Source organism: Alligator mississippiensis, chromosome 1, assembly GCF_030867095.1.
Source record: "Alligator mississippiensis isolate rAllMis1 chromosome 1, rAllMis1, whole genome shotgun sequence".
NCBI lineage: Eukaryota > Metazoa > Chordata > Crocodylia > Alligatoridae > Alligator > Alligator mississippiensis.
The window spans coordinates 379,340,571-379,360,750 of NC_081824.1; the positions used below are offsets into that span (position 1 = coordinate 379,340,571).

A 20,180-nucleotide genomic window follows, 5' to 3' on the forward strand; every position below is an offset into this window, starting at 1 on the left:
CCCTTCTGCTGCTGGCTGGAGCCAGCAGCACTCATTGGCGTGTGGCAGGGCCTGTATGGCTCTGTCCACAGGGTCACCCTGAAACACTGGCATTTACTAACATGTCGCCATGCAGGGTTCTACCTAGCTAAAGCATAAACATCTGTTGAGTGTTCAGACTAGCATTTTCAGATACGTTATCTAATTGGAGGTACCATATTTACATGAATCCAAGATGCAATTCCTCCCTCATTCATCATGGAAAAAAATTCCCCTTATCTTGAGGTAGAGTACTAGGACAAGAGGGCTGCTGCAGCTTTGATTCCAGCTCTGAGTAGGGGTTTGGATCGCAGCTGAAGCCACAAAAGGTGCCTGCCTCTGTTTCTTCCACCCACTCCTCCCCACGTGCCTCTGTCCCCATTACAGCCTGAAGGAATAGAAATGTATTAGTGGTATTTCATTTTAATCATGGAAAACTGTGGATTGGGGGTAGGTATTAAAAAAAATGGGATTTTTTTTTATCAGAGAAAACTAGGATACTGGTTATAATACTTTCAAAATTGACCCACAAGAGCTAAATTTTTGTAAGGACTTTGGGTCTGGATTCTCTATGTCTGTAATGGTTGTGTAAAAAGCTTTGTAACATAGATCCCTGAATCTTCCTTATGATCTCAGTTAAACTAGAAGCAGCCAGTTTTAAGCTAAAACTCTTGTGAGAGCAGAATCAGGCTCCTTGATATAAAAATAAAGCTCAAAAGCAGACTCATCAAGATAATACAGTTCTTATCTGTATCAAAGGAAGTCTCAATGGCTGCTAGCTAATAAAGCAGTGATGCAGTCAAGTCATCATAATCATAAAGTATTTTTCAGTCAATAACTATATGCAAAGAATTGTGGTTAATGACATGTAAATTAATGGATGGGATAAAAGATGAATGTATCTGATAAATACCTAAATTGCCTGACAAGCTTAGTTACACTTGGTCTGTTAAGACTCACTATGGAAATGTGTTTTGCTCTTGTGGGTGATGAAGATCATACTGTGCCTCTTCAGGACCAATCAAATAGCAGCTTTTAAAAGTTCACTACAGCCCTATTTGTATCATTGATTCTCTAAGGATTAGAGGATAACATGTTTTTGGCAGCAAGTTTGTTCCCATGCAGAGTTTCTGAAGGTTAATTATTGCTGAATATAGCAATGATGACATTATTCATTCTGGGCCTGATTCTGACAATCTTTCTCCTACTGAGTGACATGCTGAAAACAGCCCATACTACTATCCATTGACTCATAAAGTAAGGTAAGGCATTTTACTTTAAGATTTTACTTTAAGATAAGACAAAATGGAGTCCTCTATAATCAGTATACCTCAGAACTTTTGCTATTTTGCTTTTATGCTTTGATCACTCATTTAATAAGGACATTTTCCATTGAGGCTTCTGCCAAGACACTTACAGCAGTCAGTCAGATGAGACTCTGTGAAGCACTAAGGATGCTAGAAACCTAGATAAAACATACACAAGTTGATACCCTATCTCTCTTATCAGAGGAAGGATTTTCAGCTACATAGAAGGAAATGTTCTGAAGCACATTGTACTGAATGCCTTTGAGATTCTGGAAACTTATTCTGAGCCTTTTTACAAAAAAGTACATGTCAAATAAGCTAGGGTGAGGCCACAATTGGTTATTGTATTCCTATTTATACACAATCAGACTTAAGTAGAAGTGAAAAGGGCACAGACAGTTTTGGATGAAAATGGAGAAGATTAAGTGCTGCAAAATTGAAGAGGGAATTGTTGCAAGAATTTGGTTTGCTAAAGTCTTCGACTTAGCATTCAGTGACCGACTCCTGTAGATCAATGGAAATGACTAGCATTGTTGATGCCAAAGATATTTCATAGTATTACAAATGTAGCCCTTCTACCAAATATTGTTAGTAGCAGTAAGGTCTAGGTTCAAAAAAGGGTCTCTCCTACAAAAAAGGCAAAGCAAATCAAAGGAACCCCCCACCCAAACCCCCCCTACCCAACTAGCAGCTTGCACCTCCACACAGAATTTGGGGGATCAACAAATTCTTTCCCTAAGACAGTGGTTCTTAACCTTTTTAGACTCAAGTTTCTCAATAGGCTTGAGGCACTTCTCACTAGACTCAAAGCACCCCACAGAAAATGCCAGCTCCTAATTTTTACTCATATTTGGCTGCATAAAAGTAGCAGAGCAAATATTTTGTTGCAAATAGTTTAGAAAGACCACAGTAGGTCAGAATATTTTTAACACTGTGGATTCCTATTTGAAATCTCTAGATTTATCTTTTGAATCATGTTTGCACACCAAGCAGTGCTAACATTATATGACAGCCTGTCAGACCTTGGAAGGATCTCAATGGTTAAGCATCCTGGTTAAAAATCACTACCTTAAATGACCTTTGAAGGCAATACTTTACCACTTGTAAGCAGTGACTCTGTGTGTAGGACAAGGCAAACTTTTTAGGGCAAAAGAGAACAAAGAATTGGTTTGAGAAAGCACAGCACCCGTATATAGAAGATAGTAGTTTGTTAACTCAGTTTCCCATACACTGATACAAACATCCAGTAGCCAAATTTCCTTTTGCCTTTCCCCTTCCTCATTTGCTAAATGTTTTGGTGTCACTGAGTCTCTGGATCCTAAGATGCCACAGGTCCTTCTCTAACCTAGAGGCAGACAAAGTTTGACCTGTGGGCCAGATCCAGCTGGCAGTGGACTCCATTTTCCAGCAGCCCCTGCCCATATGACTGGGCCGGTTTCCATGAAGACCCCAGCAGCAGCTGTGCTGTGGTAGCACAGGGCCAGGGTTTCTATGGAGACTGGAACCAGCAGTGCTGGCAGGCAGCAGTGGCACCAGCCTCTTCCTGGTGGGGGTGCTGGTGGGGCTGGGCGGGGGCTGTGCTGCAGGTGGGAGCAGGGCAGGTTCAGCTGTCACTGCCTGTGCATGGCTGGCAGTGGTGGTGGCGGCACTAGCACTGCTGGGAGGGGTGGCTACGGGGGGTTACAGGGAATACTGGAGTGACTATAGTCTCCCCAAGTTCTCCCTAGCAGTGCCTCAGCTGCCAGGGCTCGCAGCAGGATGGGAAGCATTGTAGTTCCAATGGCAGGTTATGCAAAATTTCTTCTTCTCACTGTCTTCTTTGCACCTGATCACAGATGAGTTCTTCAGCCAATTAGCCTAATAGTTCTTCAGCTAATTAGCCGAATTAGTTTACTGTCTGGTAACTCATGCACTGGCACCTTGTTGCTTATACAATCAGTTAAATCTTCTTCTGTTTTCATGCAAAGAGTTACCATTCTTTCACCATTCAACATCGCACACAGACACTCATGTACACAGGGCATACAAAGTTCATTTACTCATGTCAAACAGGGAACAAGCACAAAATGGAGTTTTAGTTGTTCATGAAATCATAGAGGTTTATCAATTCAATACTATTATCATTTAAGCATGATAACTAATATGCAAAAATTCATACTACATATGCGCTGGGCAGGGGCGTGCAGGCAGTGCATCATGGCTCTGTCCCAGCTCTAGTCCACACTGTCATTGCTGCAAGGATCTGAGGCATCTGCTGCCTGCATGTCCCTGCCTGGGGACTGGCTCTGGCTCTGGACCACGCTGTCACCACTGCAAGATCCCAGACGGGCTCTGGAGAAGCTCTGTGCCCTGCTATGCACCCTGCCAGTGCTGCTGGGGCCGATCTCCATGGAAGCTGGCCCCAGTCCAGCTGCCGGCCAAATCCACCATTTTGTCCACCCTGTTACGTCTCAGCTCTGTGTTCTTGGGTAACCGTGGCACAGGATGCAGTCTGTCTGACTCACAAAGGACTCACCCCCCCTCCCTCCCCTCCTCTACCTAAACAAAACTGATTAAGATGCAGTGAGAGACGCACCTAAGACCCTCACCAGATAAGAGTGACAAGAGTGAATCAACTGCCCTAGGTCTCATTTACATCCGAGATGGAACCAGATGACCATTCATTTACATGAGAGATGGAAAACAGAAAGCCTGAAGCAGAGACTGCAGTGAATTCTGGGACCAGAGAAGCAGGAGAGTGCTGCATGATGGGGAATCTGTGCTTCCAATGTTAATCAACCCATGTTCACACACACCCAGCTCAGCATTTATCAGACCAGTTCTAATCTGGATTTGCTAAGGACTTCCCCCCCCCCCCCCCCAGACACACACACACAGCTCTAAGTTTAATAGGCATCTCGGGCCGTACATTCCCTGGTCCCAGTATGGGAGGCCTATTTAAACTTGATTGACTAAAACTCGGTTGCCGGGTTAGGGAATGCTGAGGCAAGAGACCGAGTCAGAGGGGGTATGGGCAACTTTGGAACAATGGTTAAGGGTTCATCACAGCATCCAGCCTGCTGGAGCCCTAATCCCATGTGTTGTCATATCTTTCCCGAGACGACTGGTGGAAGTCCTCTCCACAAAAGGTTATGAGCACCCCAATAATTGCTTTAAGTCTGTTAAAAGACTATAGTAAGATCTGGAAAAGTCATGCTAAGCTGAGGCTTGTGCACAACAAGTAAAAATCCAAAATCCTGATGCTGCAAGCTATCTATTGTTCCTGAAGAAACCATGAGATATCCCATCAGTATATCTGCCATCTATAGGAATTTCAAGCTGGCTCCCAAGTATTTGGGTTACTCCCTAATCTTAAGTGTTTCCTGATTATCAATCAGTTTCCTGAGATGGTCCAAACCAGATAACCCCTTGTCAATAGAAAAGACAATGATTTACACTACTGAGGGTGCTTCGAAGCAGCTGAACTGAGGGTATAAAAATCTGTAAGTGTGTGTGCTGCAAAAGAAGAAGAAGCAGAAGGAAAGAAGGAGAAGAAGAAAGAAGAAGAAAACTCCTGTGCTGACACCATCCCCTGTCGTTCTTGGGATGCTGGAAGAACAGATCATCTCTCTCTTCAAGGATTGTGCTACGGACTGTGCCTGTCAGCTTTGCAGCCTGAGTTCCGTGGACTAGGTGAGATCCCAGCATTCTCTCTTCTTTCTAGGCATAAACTTCTGAACCTGAACTGTATCAGTTAAGCTTGAGCTAAGTTTCCCCAAATACTTAGTGAAACCAGGGTAGTATTGTCATTGTTTGTGTTTGTTTTTCTTTTGCATGTCTATTACTACTAGTACTATTATATATTTCATATGCTTAGCAATAAATAACTTTTATAGGCAAACTGGTAGTAATTGGGTGTATTTTTCCTTCTCTGCTTCTTTTTCCTCCCATGCTCTGCAGCAACGCTTCTTTTACCTATGCTAAAGATCCCTGTGAAGCCCAAATTATTGTGGGGTCTGCTCATGAAGAGGCCAAAGATTGGGACGTGCTGAGTTTGAAACACATAAGGGGATCAGCTTGTACAGGCTGATTGACCCAGTTTGACTCAGACGTGCCCTTATGAACTGAATGCTGGCCCATGAGGGTGTCAGCTGGACACCCAGCCCAGAGGGATTCTGTTCACCTGTGTGCTTGTGTTTGACTGCATTTTATTGTTGCTCTTATGAAATGATTCTTGGCATATGAGGGTGTCAGCCTGTCCATGCTGATCAGCCCGGCCAGGTCAGGCGTGTCATGTTAATTTGTGTGTGTTTGTGTGTATGACTGATTTGGTGACTAGAGGAACCCAGTCCCATTGAGATTGAGTCCTGCAAGATAGCTCCACTGGGGGTGAGGGCTTGCAGAAGGGAGAGATACAGCTCCGTATAGTAACACAAGCAGCACATTGACAGAATCACCAAGATCCTAGAAACTATCCCTAATAAATAAGCACACCCCAAAGTAATGGGTAAATTTGGTAACAACCCCTACTTTAGCCTCTTAGACAAGAGAGCAGGGTGCTACCTTAGTATGAGTGCAAACATTCATAGGGGTTGGGGGAAGGTTAGATTATATTAAACATGGTTCCATAATATAACGTAGATAACTTAGTTCACCCCCATTGCAGACCTTACATTTAGACCCAATCTCAGTGAATGGAAAGCAATCTCAACCTGTAACAGAAATTCCATGCACATCAGAACTGGTCTAAAAATGGTGGAACCCAGTCTAAGATAGACTTGGATAGATGCACATGCAAGCTTAATTGATCTAGGTTAAATTAGTGCGTAGAAGTTCAATACAGTTCCCTGTGTAGTCCCAGGGTGGGAAAACCTACCTACCGACCCTGCCCTGGGGCTACACATTTTCTACCCATTCTCCTGCCACCAGTTTACCTGTCCCCCAGCCCCTCACCACCCTCACACACAGACCATCCAGAAGAAACCCCCCCCATCCTGCAGGCCACTCCAGGTGCCTGTTTTATCAGTGTTCACTGCTTCCCCCACAACCCCCCCCCAGCAGACTGTGCGTGATACCCTATCATCCTGTAGATCCCCAATCACCCCCTGGCCCTACTTCGCTCAATCCTCATGGATCATTCCTTCCCCCATCTATCCTGTGGATTGTGCCTCCGTCCCATCTCGTTATATGATTGCTTCTCTGAACAGTAAACAAAGTCTTCTTGCCCTTTGTTTAGTTTTAAATACACACACATATCTAGATACTAGAGCTTTTGGAATGTCTGCTGAGGAAACAGCCCCTTTGCCTCTTTTTCCACAATTGTTACCTCTAGATAACAGCTTGAGAGACAAAAGCTATAGGAGTCAGTGAAAACATAATGTGCAGGACAGTCTAATACTGATTCTGGACTTCTCTTCTCTGTTTTTTTATCTCTTATCTTTCTAGGGATCCCAATATACTCTCCTTGTAGCAAATGCTCCCTTGCACCTGCCAAAAGGTATCCAAAACTACTTTGAACATTGTACTACTAATCTATCTGCCCCACAGATTCCTGCCCAGGCAGCCTCATCAACAGGAATTCTGGTTGTCTCTGATAAATATATATATATATATATATATATATATATATATATATATATATATCAGCAAGTTTTTAATTTTAAAAAGTAACCTAAAATCCACATTTTTCCATGATTAAAATGAAACACAGCTATAAGTATATATCTATATATTAGTGGCACTTCATTTTAATCATGGAAAAATGTGGATTTTTGGTTATTTTTTTTAATCCAAAAATTGGCGATAATTTTTTTTAAAAAATCAGAGACAATCAGGATCCTGGCTCATTAAGAACCTTCTTATCCTTAAAGCAGCTCCTGGATATCTAGTGTCTAGCTAGCTAATCCATCACTTTCAGACACTTTCCATGAGTGTCCTACTTTCCATAGCTCGAGCTATGAGAGTTTGTTCTCTGCCCTCCTTCTATTTGAGGGTGGCTGCATGGATCAAAAATGAACCTTAAATTCCTAGAAAAAAATATTTGCTAGCATGCAAATTACATTACTCCAATACATAATTTTTCATCCACAACTTTTTCAGTTAAGTGTATTATAGTTTGTTTGCTTTCTTATGTCTTAGAACTGTAAGAGAAATAGTGAAAAGAAAGATCTTCTGGTTCTTACAAAGAATTTCATTTTTGTTTGTTTTGCTTTCTTAAATACTTGCTCATAATGAATCTTACAGATATGTTTTTTCTTGTAATGTGTAGTTAAAATACTCCAAGTAATTTTAAACTTAGCATATGTTCTTGCAAGCTCTCCATGATCAAAGAGTGTTGCTAACTTATGCGGTGGTTCATTGCTTTCAGCCAGTAGTGAAATGTATAGAGAGACATATGAGAACTGTTTGTTCTAGCAAACATTTCTGATGTTGTCTGGAATAGCAAGAATCTAGAAAATCATGGGTGTTAATGCATTGGAATGCATTTCATTAAAGCAATTCCAGCATCTATCCTTTCATACAAAGCAGTCTATTAGTGATTTGGGAAAAGAATGGATTAAAAACCTTCCGGCCAATGAAAAAGTATCTAGAAAATACTCTAGTTTGATAGCAGGAGGTAGAAAAATATTGACAATTATTTCAATATGTACAAACAAAAATTCTGCTAATGCAGGATTAGAAAACACATGACCAAATTAGTTGCACCCATTTCTGATATTGTTCTGTGAGATGAGAGGCAGACTCATGATAAAGAGACCAAAACCCCTAACAGAGATTAAGTTTGGCTGCGTTTAGCACCACATACCATGTCTGCCAGCTAAAAAGAATGCACACAAACAACAACATAAAAATGAATGTATGATTAAACTAATCAAGTTTAACAGTGGCAATATATAATTGCTAAATGTTTTAAGACAAAAACTTAAAATACCCTCTGCTATAAGAATTTTTGTGTTAATCAAGCTATTTTGTTGTAACCCTAATTCACACATGTACTGTTTTAGGTACAGTCTGTTACAATCACTATACAGTCGTTTTTCAAAGTTCATCTTTTATTTTCTGAATTTCCCACTGCAGTGGGATATTAACATCTTAAACTGACATCGCCAAGACTATATGTTTGTAATGTGACACAAGGTTTGCTGTTTATAATGATTATTTTCACTGGAAAAAATAAAGAAATAAATGTTTTCCTTTTGGATGCCACATCTAGATTTCCAATTCTGTGTAAATGTGACACTTTTATCCCCATTGACCATTATCTGAGATCTTTTGCTAGTAGATGGCTTTTAGGAAAGAATCCTCTGGTTGGGCAAAGGCCTTAGCCTGGGATACCTCCTGCTACATCTGTTTGTGCAGTCAACAGCCATATGTCACTGAATTATGCATTTTTGCTTTTGGACAAATCTTTCATGATGTCAAAAGCAATGCAGATGCATTCATGAAAAGCGCTGATGTATAACACTTGTCCAAAATGATGAGGTGTTTTTTGTTTCTGCTTTGCACAATTGCATCTTCACTTTTAAACCACAGCTATATTGTCTACTTTTGAATGAAATGCCATGTTTACAGGATGATATGCCTGTGCTAGAGAATCCAACATATTACAAAATGGTATTAAAATAAGAAGAACATTACATAAGATCATATTAAAACTAGATTATTTAACACAGAGAAGTCAGGAAATATCTCTAATATGTTACATTTGCAACCCATATACCATTGCCTAGTGTAAATGCATTATGATAGTCTTTAATTATATAAACATAAAGCTAAGGTATGCCATTAGATACCACTATACCTGTGGGAATGCTGTGAGTTGCATTACTTGAGGCATACCTTTAGCAAATACTGGAAATCAGACATATCCCTTCATTTTGATTGCTCCAACAATTGTGATGAGGAGATTATGAATTATTTCTTAAATGATCTAACCCCCTGAAAGACTAGGCTTTCAACTCAGTAAGTATGTGGAGGTGGGATAGATAAAACTTGGCCACTTTCCCCCCATCCTTGCCATAAGATTGTAGACCCCAGATTCATGACCAAGATCTCTCTAGGATGAGGTAATAAAGGATTTCTTTCTTCTTCCTCTTTTGTTCATCTGGTTATGGTAATGGCAATCTAGTTCTTAGCATTTATCGTGCTCTCCATTCCACAGAGCAGTCTTTTACATCATACATGTGTGTGTGGGTATGTGTGTACATTTCTGTGGGTGCATCTACATAAGATGCTTAAAGGTGAATTAGCATAAATTACTGTGAAGTAAGCACATGGGTCTACACATGCACATGCTTACTTCACAGTAAATCTCCCTAATCCTGAGTAAATTTGCTACCTGCAAATGCAAGTAGCAAATTTACTTGGCATTAATAACAGCACTGTAGCACTTGTGTAGATGCCTGACTGGAAGCCAAAGCTTCTCCTGGTCACTTGTTCATGAAGGGGCAGGAGATGACTCTCTGCCCCCAGAAACTGCCTGCTGCTGGGGTGGGCTTCATCACAGGAGCCCAGGCAGAAACTATGTCCCTTTGCCCTGGCAGCAGGGAGCTCCAAGCCCCACTCTCCCAGATCATGATAGGAGACTTGGGGCTGGGAGATGCTTATCTCCCAGTCCCTGCTTCACCATCATGATCAACCCTTATCTCCCAGCAGTGGCTCCACAACCATGAGCAGAAGCTCCACAATAGAGGTTGCAACTGCAGGGCTTGGATTTGGAAGATAAGGGTCTTACAACCTGAGCTTCATGGCCAGTGGTCTCAGTCTGGGAAATAAGCATCTCCCAGCAGTGCCTCTTTGGTTGCAAAGCTGGCACTCAGAGCTCCCTGCAGGCAACGACTGGGGAAGTATGAAACTGGGAGGAACAAGCTCCCCAGCCTGTTTCCTCCCCAGCTCCACACACACAGAGCTGGGTGGGGAACAAGCTCTACAGCCCTCACTCTATAATCATAATTTTGATTGTGAAGCAGGGGCAGGGAGCTCTCTGCATGGAGACAGTTTCCCACCCAGCTTGGAGCTGTCTGGAACCTGCCCCTGACTGGGATAGATTCCAGCCAGACCCAGGATTTGCAGGGAAGCACATGCAGCCTGAAGGTGGCTAGGGACTGTCCTGTTTTGGGCAGTCCCCAGACAGCTCCGGGTTGCACATGCTGACTTCCCCACACAACCTGGGACTGGCCAGGCCCCTAGCCCCACGTCTCAGTTGGGTGACCAAGGCACAGGGCTAAGAGCTGCAGGGGTAGGGCAGATCCCAGCTCTCTGCTAGCTGCCCCACTGATGAATTGGGCAGGGGGCAAGGACCTGCCTCTCCCCAGCAGCTCTTTCCAAGCCCAATGCCCTTGGGGGAGTCAGGGCCAGGAGACAGCTGCTGGCCAAGTGCTCCCTGCCAGCTTCTGGGCTAGCATCCAGGTGGAGCCTGAGGCTCCCCCTGGTGGCCACAGGGGCCCATTGCAGGGCTGCAGGTGTTGAGCCCCAGCTCAAGTCTGGGATCGTGCCCGGTATGCAAAGGCCAATAAAGATACCAGGGGTGAAAGTACAAAGAAGGTTTATTGCTAGCAATAAAAGGTGCGAGCGGAATAATTCACGTAACAAGCACACCAGATCACTATTTCTAAGCATCTTTTATACAGGAGTTTTAAATTTTTCACTAGCGTGCTTGTTTGCTGATTGGTTGTGAGTAACACAAGAAGTTCTTTACTGAGCATGTCTCTACACCTGTGTTTTAGCTATGTATCTCATTTACATACATGTGTGTTTCATTAGCATACTTCTTCCCCACCTAGGGGCGTGATTTTTAGTATTTTAATGAGCCCTTTAGCCCAGTACTCTGCTTCTTCTTTTGTTTTCAAGCCCCCTTTATCTAGGACTGTCTCCTCCTTATCATTGCAGATGGGCATTTTTCACATAGCATTCTCTTCTGCTTCATCTTCTAGTAGAGGCTTCTAGTTCACTCCTTACACAGGGAACTGGGAGCAAATCTTCTCCCTAATCTTCACATGTGTAAACACCTACCCAAAAACCCTTACTGTGCAGTAGCTTACAGGATAGTAATCTAGGCTGGAGTAAATGCATGTGTAGTTATGTCCTGTGTGTGTGTATCATATTTCATTCCATTGGACTGAAATTTATGGCACAGTCTTCTTGATTAAGCAAAAAAGACTAATTCATATAACTGACTATTTGTATTTCTATCAATCTGCTTTAGTTCCTCTTTATTGTATGTATTAAGCAGTGCAACAGAATTAGGATTTATAGTGTCAAACAATCATGTATTATCTGTCCAATTTCAGAAATTCTTATCATCATTATATACTTTTGAAAGAAATAAGCATATTGTATTTCACTTTCTTATCTGTAACTCCATGTCCAGAACAGAACCAAATACTTAATATTCAGTTTTTAAATGATTTGATTGTATCCCCAACTGCCTAAATACACTGTTTTCTCTCTCATCCAGTATTCAATTTCTTATTGTTGTTTACCATTTGTACTGAGGTAATACTTAGGAGCTTCAGCCAGGCTGGAGCCCCTTTCTATTAACACTTCATCCACACATAACAGTATGTGCCTTTACGAGTTACATTACTTCTTCTTCCCTGTTCCTAAACAGACATGTCTACACACAGCCCCGTGGTATTATTCCTATAGGGTAAAATATTGATGTAGTGTCTCTCCTTTTAATCAGTCTTCTATAGCTGTGTCTGATGAGAAGGAATCCTGGTTTTCTCTGATTTAAAAAAAAAATCCCCAATTTTATGTTAAAAAGTAAATGCAAATCCATGGTTTTTTTTCTGTGATTTAAATGAAACACCACTAATATAGATACTATGGTTGTGTGAAATTTCACTGGCTGTTTCATTTCAACTTTGTTTTGAGTAGTTTTGAGCTTGAAACAATTAAATCAAAATGAAATGAAAGGCTTTGAAACATCCTTGAAACAAAATGAGGGCAGTCAAAATGTTTCAAAAGTCTTGAAATGTTTCAAGTTTCAAAGCTGGGCTTGCCTGCAGGGAAACAGAAATTAAGGAGAAGGAGGGGGAAGTGGGGGGAAGGACTGCTCTGATATTGACATGTGTAGCTGGCCAGTAACTGTGATCTTTCCCTGAGGCCCCTTCCAAAGCAGTGCTCTGGGGCAGCGATGGAAAAATAGCATAAAAACCATTGTTTGAACTGAGCTTTCTCTGTGCCTTCACACAAGTGACATGAGTTTCACTCTGAACAGTTTGAGGTGCAGTTTTGCAGAAGCCTCTGCCCCTATCTCCTTGAAACTTGACAGGCTGCATGGCCTCAGCAGGCCATGTCTTCAGTTTTCACCCCACTGCACCTTAATGCACACATAAAGTTACACATATTACGAGTTTTGCTTATCAGAAGCCTGAGGTGCAGTTTCCCAGAACCCCCTGCACCTATCTCCTTGAACCTTGACAGACTTCATGGCCTCAGAATGGTCTACCACCCGTGCAAGTTTTATTTGAATCAGGCAAGAAATGACAAAGTTATAGGCAGTTTTGTGCTTCCCCATTATAGCCTATGGGCGAAATGTACAAACAGCTTTGAAACAGTGAAACTGTTTCAATGAAACGAAACAGAAGAGTGCTTTTGAAATTAAACAAAACTTGAAATTGAGTGCTGTTCTGTCAAAATGGTGAAACAGAAGTCAAAACAAAATCGTGCTGTTTCACATAGTCCATAGATATCTACCTATATAGTGGTGTTTCATTTTAATGACAGAAACATGTGGATTTGAGGTTACTTTATTTATCTGAAAATTGGGGATATTTTTTTTTTAAATCAGAGAAAGCCAGGATCCTTGCTGATAAATCCAAATTTCAGATATGCATCACAATCTGCTCAAAGTCAGGGATTTCAGATTTGGGGTTTCTGTCACAACCCAAAGTTGTGATTTTTGTTTGTGTGTGTGCTTCGGCATTGCTAAATTATTTCCTGCCAATTTGTCGCTTTCTTTGCATGGTTGAGTTCTCTGCTGCTAGAGAGAACTCTGGTGCAATGGGGGATTTCCCACCAGATTACAGCTTCTTTGCAGTGTGCATCTCTTTTTTGCATCGTAGTGATACATGCTGTAAAGAAGTTCCCGCCATTTGTATTAGGATTCACGCCACGTTATTGGCCGATTCCTAATGTAGGCACACATGGCGGCTAGCGATTGGCTTGCTAGCCGTACAAAAGGCTTGGGTAGTTTCTGCCCAAGCCGGAGAAGGGAGGATGAGAGAGATTCTGTGTGAAGATCTCCAAGCGCTGCGGACCCTCGCGGACCCGACGTGCCTCCCCTAAGCAGGCAATAGAGGCAATGGAACCGAGCCTACGGAGGTTTCGCTTCTCACGTCTCCCCGTCGCCGAGCACAATCCTAGACATATCCCTTTCCTGTAACTTTGGACCCGCGGAGCCTAAGTAACTCCGGGGAAACTTTTCGAACCCAACTTAACCAGACCCGCGGAGCCTAGCAAACTCCGTGGGAGCAATTGATTTGTCAGAGTCCTCCAACGAGGATTCAAGCGGGAGCTGTGCCTGGAAACCTGTCCAGCCTACACCAATACCATCTTTGGGTGTAAGTAAACAATCTTTTCAATCAACTATTATGCCTCCATAACTAATTCTAACTCGTGTGCGCTAAACCGCCCCGCGGTTCTCTCCAGCCCCGTGTGCCTGGGCTGCTGGCCACAGCCCGTGTGCACTGAAGACGGGTCCGGTACAACCCCGGTTCACTCCCGGCTTGCCCATGGTGGCCAGAATGGGATCGGAATCACCGCCGCACATGGCGATGAGGGCAGGATCGGGGCCTGGCCCGCACATGGCGACGAGGATGGGATTGAGATCGGGAGAGAATGCGCATGTAACAACTCAGACGGAATTAAGAGAGAACATGCTAGAGTTAGAATTGGTTAAGAATTGCCCTTGGCGCGATAACTAATGCCAAGTGAAAAGCTTTGAAGAATTAGAAATCCATATCGCTTACCACCAGGCGGGCAGAACGCGTGAAAGATTTGTAAGCGGCCGTTTGTCGCTAAAGGGAGAAGAGGGAATCTCCGAAGATGGAGCCCCGAGATAAAGGGAAGTGTACTTGCTCCCTTCGGCGTTCGGGTGTATAATGAGAAATGAGCGGGTCCTGTTTAGGCCCCTCGATACTGTGTCCCTCGCCGAACCCAACCCGGTGGGCGAAATGAACCTGACTTTCACCCGGGAGTGTGCCCGATGCCTACGATATGCTCGGGAGAATGAAGAACCGGAGTCCATCGGCCCGTTCTCTCCGTGTATGGTAATGTCTAGATTACGGGGTCGCGAGCTTCCATCCAAGCTCCGCAAAGATCTGGAGACGGAGGAATGCCCCGCAGATGAAAGAATGGCCTTGCGGTACGACAAGGGGGGAGAAGGTAGTGCAACTATTCGTACTATAATGAATCTAATGCAGAGGAATTTAAGTTTGAAAACCCAGCTGCAGATGGTGATCCGATCGGTCAAAGAAGCGGCTGAGAAAAAGGAGCCTGAAACGCCAGTCCAAGATAGCGCCGAGCAAGAGGGAGACCACGTGGAAGAACCGGAAAAGAAGGGTGGAGCTTCTAATGAACCCGCGAGAGTTCGCCCATCGACACAGCGTCGTTGCCGGCAACCCCGCCTAGCGACGCAGCAGCGTCTCGGCCGACCACGCCTTCCTGCCGACGAAGGAGAGAGTCAAGTGGAGAAGAGCATCTGCCCCTCCTGCCTGAAGCAGCAACAGCAGCAGTAACCCCCGCGGCAGCAGTTCAGCCTATGACAACATCGACTCCCGAAAAAACAACTTGCCCTGTAGTCACGGTCGGCCCGGCAACGGATGGGCGAGATGTCGTCACCAGTCGCATTCGTGCTTGGACAGATCTACAACAATGGTATAAAGAATCTGAGATGGAATCTGAAGAAGCTATAATTTCATGGCTAGATCTTATGGCCATGGAATTTAAATGTGATTAAAGAGTAATCTTCTTTGTCAATTGCCGAGACTACGTATCCTGATGGAGCCAAGATTGTCTTATGATCGGGACTGTCAACATCTGACCAGGACCCAAGGCACCAGACGACGTGGATCCGATCTCCCACCACTGCCACCGAAAAACTTAGAGGAGCAATACATGTTTGGATTTCTCCTACAGTGTTCCGGACTTAACAAGCGGCAGCTTCGGATTTTAGGGGATGCAGGCCAATGGCAATTAGCTTATGAGTTAGGTTTCTGTTATTTAGAAGAGCCAGATGATGAATCCTCAATGATTTCATCTAATTGAGCCATAAAAATTGTTTAAGTTTGTTAAATTGGGTCATTAATCTGTTTTGAGAGCTTTCTGTTTACAGATCCGGGATTCAGAACGTATGGCTAGGAGGAGCCTTAAGAGAGATGACATCACCGAGGAGAGTGAGGAGACGTGTGACCTCGCCACGACGCCCACTGAAGCCCTGATTGTGCAATTTTGTTATAAATCAGATTATGTGTTTATGTTGATTATTATTTCTTGATTGTTATGTAACTTGATCCCAGGACAGCAAATTTTATGTTTGTGTATTTGTTTGATGGCTTGTTTACTCGTTGGATGATCACGACAAACTTCTAGATTGCTCGAAAGAGTGTGGCACAATTTAGCTATGCTTTCAGCAAAGGGGGGATGTCACAACCCAACGTTGTGATTTTTGTTTGTGTGTGTGCTTCTGCACCGCTAAATTATTTCCCACCAATTTGTCGCTTTCTTTGCATGGTAGAGTTCTCTGCTGCTAGAGAGAACTCTACTGGTGCAACAGGGGATTTCCCGCCAGATTACAGCTTCTTTTCAGTGTGCATCTCTTTTTTGCATCGTAGTGATACACGCTGTAAAGAAGTTCCCGCCATTTGTATTAGGATTCGCACCACATTATTGGCTGATTCCTAATGTAGGCACACATGGTGGCTAGCGATTGGCTTGCTAGCCGTACAAAATGCTTGGGTAGTTTCCGCCCAAGCCGGAGAAGGGAGGACGAGAGAGATTCTGTGTGAAGATCTCCAAGCGCTGTGGACCCTCGCGGACCCGACGCGCCTCCCCTAAGCAGGCAATAGAGGCAATGGAACCGAGCCTACGGAGCTTTTGCTTCTCGCCTCTCCCCATCGCCGAGCACAATCCTAGACATATCCCTTTCCTGTAACTTTGGACCCGCGGAGCCTAAGTAACTCCGGGGAAACTTTTCGAACCCAACTTAACCAGACCTGCGGAGCCTAGCAAACTCCGTGGGAGCAATTGATTTGTCAAAGTCCTCCAACGAGGATTCAAGCGGGAGCTGTGCATGGAAACCTGTCCAGCCTACACCAATACCATCTTTGGATGCAAGTAAACAATCTTTTCAATCAACCATTACGCTTCCGTAACTAATTCTAACTTGCGTGCGCTAAACCGCCCCACGGTTCTCTCCAGCCCCGCGTGCTCGGGCTGCTGGGCACAGCCCGTGTGCACCGAAGACGGGTCCGGTACGACCCTGGTTTGCTCCTGGCTCGCCCATGGCGGCCAGAATGGGATCGGAATTACCGCCGCACATGGCGACAAGGGCGGGATAGGGGCCCGGCCAGCACAGTTTCAATTTGGAACCATCTATAACAATAAAGACATTGTGAAAACCTGGCTTTGCTAATTCAATGGGAGTTTCGCAACTGAAGAAAAATATTTTAGGGATGGATAATCAAGTGTGTGTAGGTTTGGGTAGTCTTTGTACTTTTGCTCATTTATTGCAGCTGAAGATCTGGGCATGATAGTTTAGGACTGCATAATTCTACTTAGGTGTAGAGTGCTGTCTCCAAGGTTAAGGAAGGAAAATTGAGGGAAGCTTTGAGTCAGTGCGTTGATATTCTGTTATTTTACACAAGACCTTCTTTACAGGGATCCAATTGAATCCTGAATCATGGTTAGATTCACAGTCTGAAATATTAGTAATATGTTAGAATAAATATCCCATCACAAGAAGACGTTATCTTGCTTGAACACTCACAAATATCATGGTCAATATCCAAATACAATTTCTTCTCTATCCTGTTTTTTTAACCTAATATTTCTACTATTTTATATTATTCACTTATCACAAGAGGAAGATTATGGCTGCTATTTTGTTGACATAGGGGTTTAAAAGTATAAGAATATTTTACCGAATATGAATTAATAGCATGACATTTTCATATGGTAGAATAAATGAGATAAAGTAATATTAAGAATTCATGAGCTGATATTCTTTGTTTTTCATTGGATACCTATTGGAAACTCATATAATGAAGTGCTGATGTGAATAATACATGTGTGTGTGTGTGTGTGCGTGTGCGCGCGCGCGCGCGTGTGAATAAGCACAAAGTTCAAATGTCATACTATTTGGAATATTTTCAGATACTATAATCTATTTTTTTAATAAATATGTTTAAAATGTAAAGACCTTGTAAATGGTAAGTCATTAAAACTTCAGAATAGATATCAGTTTACAGCTACTTTCTGTCACCTGATATTTAATTCAGAGTAAATTTTTCAAGAAAAATACATATATATAGCAAAAGCTGTATTAACTGGCACTTTATTAGCTGGAAAACTCTATTAACCAGCATCCGAGAAACACGGCAAAAGCGAAACTAGAAGTACCACTTCTGGGTTTTGCTGCCACTGCGAGCAGAGTTCTTGCCACTTCTTCAGCCCACAGCCCAGGGCAAAGCACCCTGAGTGGGGCAAAGTAGCCTGCGCAGGGCACCCCCTCTCTGTCCCGTGGCACACTGACACTGGGAAGTGCACCAGACAGTGCACATTTGATTAACTGAAATATTAGATTAACTGGCATCCCCCATTCCCAGGGGATGCTGGATAACAGAGCTTTTACTGTATCAGCTACCCTCAATATTCATGAAGTGTTAAGTTTAATTTATACCTTGCCCCTTTACAAGCATCCTAATATGGTTGCTATGAATGTAAAATGTGTTTGGAGCTCACATGATAGATCTCACACACCCGCTTCACAGAAGTGTTTCATGTCAAACTGACAGTCAGGATTGTGCCTTAGGCAGGGCACATAGAGCAGCTGCTCAGTCAGCTTGTAGTGCTGTCCTGCAGTGACCCAGAAGCTTATTTGCATGAACGCCTTTTTCTTTCCTCATCCTTTTTCTATATCCCTAATGTTGGAAACATTGAGCCCTGAACTGCAGCCCTGAAGCTGTATTAACCCGTATGGAACAGCCTGCACAAAGGAGAAAAAAAATCTGGCACTGCTGAGCTCAGTCAGTGCCTCTAAAACAAGCTGCCTTTTACAGGGGAAAGTTTGGGAATGAGTTTATTGAGCCCCCCGTGATGACATAGCTTGCGGCATGTGTGTCATTGAGCTGATGCTGTTGCTTGCTGAAAGCTAGCGTTTGGAACTGTCATCTGCTTCTGGTGTTATCAAAAGTGGATGGTTGTTTCCCTGGTTGTGCCTACAGCTGGAGGCCTGGTTGACCATGAAAGGTCAACCAGGACAACCATTATGAAAGGTAGGTTTTTTTTTTTCATTTTGTGTTTCCTTCTAGCACCATTCTTCAGCAGTTCTCCACCCTTCATAAATGGAGTTTGAATTGCATCACTGGGACATGGACAAGAGGTAGGTAATTGTGGAACAAATGCACAGTAGAAACTTAGTTCAGCATTACACATGCTCCAGGGGTGAGGAGGGGGGACGCTTTAATTAGAGTGGCTCTGAGACCTCTCTAATTAAAGCACCTGTAGCATCTCATGTATTCAGCATCCCACATTTCAAAATGGTGGTGGTGGTGCTAACTAAAGCTTTAATTATCAAATGAGCTTCAGTTACAGTGCCCCCACTACCATTTTGAAGTGCAAGGACACTGAATACAGGAGATGTGGAGGCTGCTGGAACATGCTAATTACCACACTGCAGCATGTTATGACCCAGAGGCCTTCAGGCCTCAGTTTGACCTTTGTGCTTAGCTCAAACTGCATGTTTAGCTTGAAGTGTGATAGAGACATGCACCCAGTGAAAGGAGCGGTTGGAAAAATACTGTCCCTGACTTAAAATGAATCAGGAAGTTGTCTAACTAAATTGAATACAGGCAACCCCTGCTTAGCCCTCTTCATTGGCTCCTGAAAAACAGTGTTAAGTGAAATGAGTTTTAAGTGAAACCCAAAGTATTTGATGACCCAAGATGAGGACCACAATTGTTTTTAATGACTCAAGATGGTGACTGTGAGTGTTACAACAAAACTTGCTAAGCACTAAGTGAAATCAGGTATCAATTTAAAATGAGCATTATAGTGAAATAGTGCTAAGCAAAACAGCATTAAATGGGGATTGTCTGTAAATATAACCTGGGCCAAAGAGGAACAATCAGAGCAAAACTTACTTCCACCTAAGCATGAAAAGATTATCACAGAAAAGAAAATTCCAGTTAAAAGTAGCCACGTTTGACAAACAGAAGCAAGATAATTACTATATATTAGGAGGAAGGCTTAAGCTAATTTTAAGCATTAAGAAATTCAAGGTCTATGGTATATAAAGAGAGGTGAGAGAGTGTACCCTTTGGAACACTCCTGAAGAAAGCCTGAGAAATCCTGTCACCAATCCAAAATCCTATCTTGACATCATTTGTGGGAACCAGGAGTCCTGGACAAAACTTCACAGCCTGATCAACCAATGAAGTTGAGTTTGTAACATTACAGGGTACTGAGCATATGCTTTGACTAGCTACAAACCCAAAAGTTTTAACTGCTAACACTGCTACAATTCTAATTAGAGTTTTATTTGCATCAATAAATGTGCTTTTAATTTAGGGCAACCATGTATTAGTTTCCTTGCCTGATATAAGACCTATTATACTGTCATAGGGATGCAACAGGCAGACTTGATTAATTGAT

General features: G+C 43.1%; 1 long non-coding RNA gene across 1 annotated transcript in view; it reads left to right on the forward strand.

Annotated features, from left to right (window-relative positions):
- Positions 1-1,181: 1,181 nt before the first annotated feature.
- LOC109282884 (uncharacterized) overlaps positions 1,182-20,180 on the forward strand; it is a 42,760-nt gene continuing 23,761 nt past the window's right edge. The window contains exon 1 of the long non-coding RNA XR_002089920.2: positions 1,182-1,280. This is a non-coding gene — a long non-coding RNA (uncharacterized LOC109282884). The remainder of the gene's footprint in view (positions 1,281-20,180) is intronic.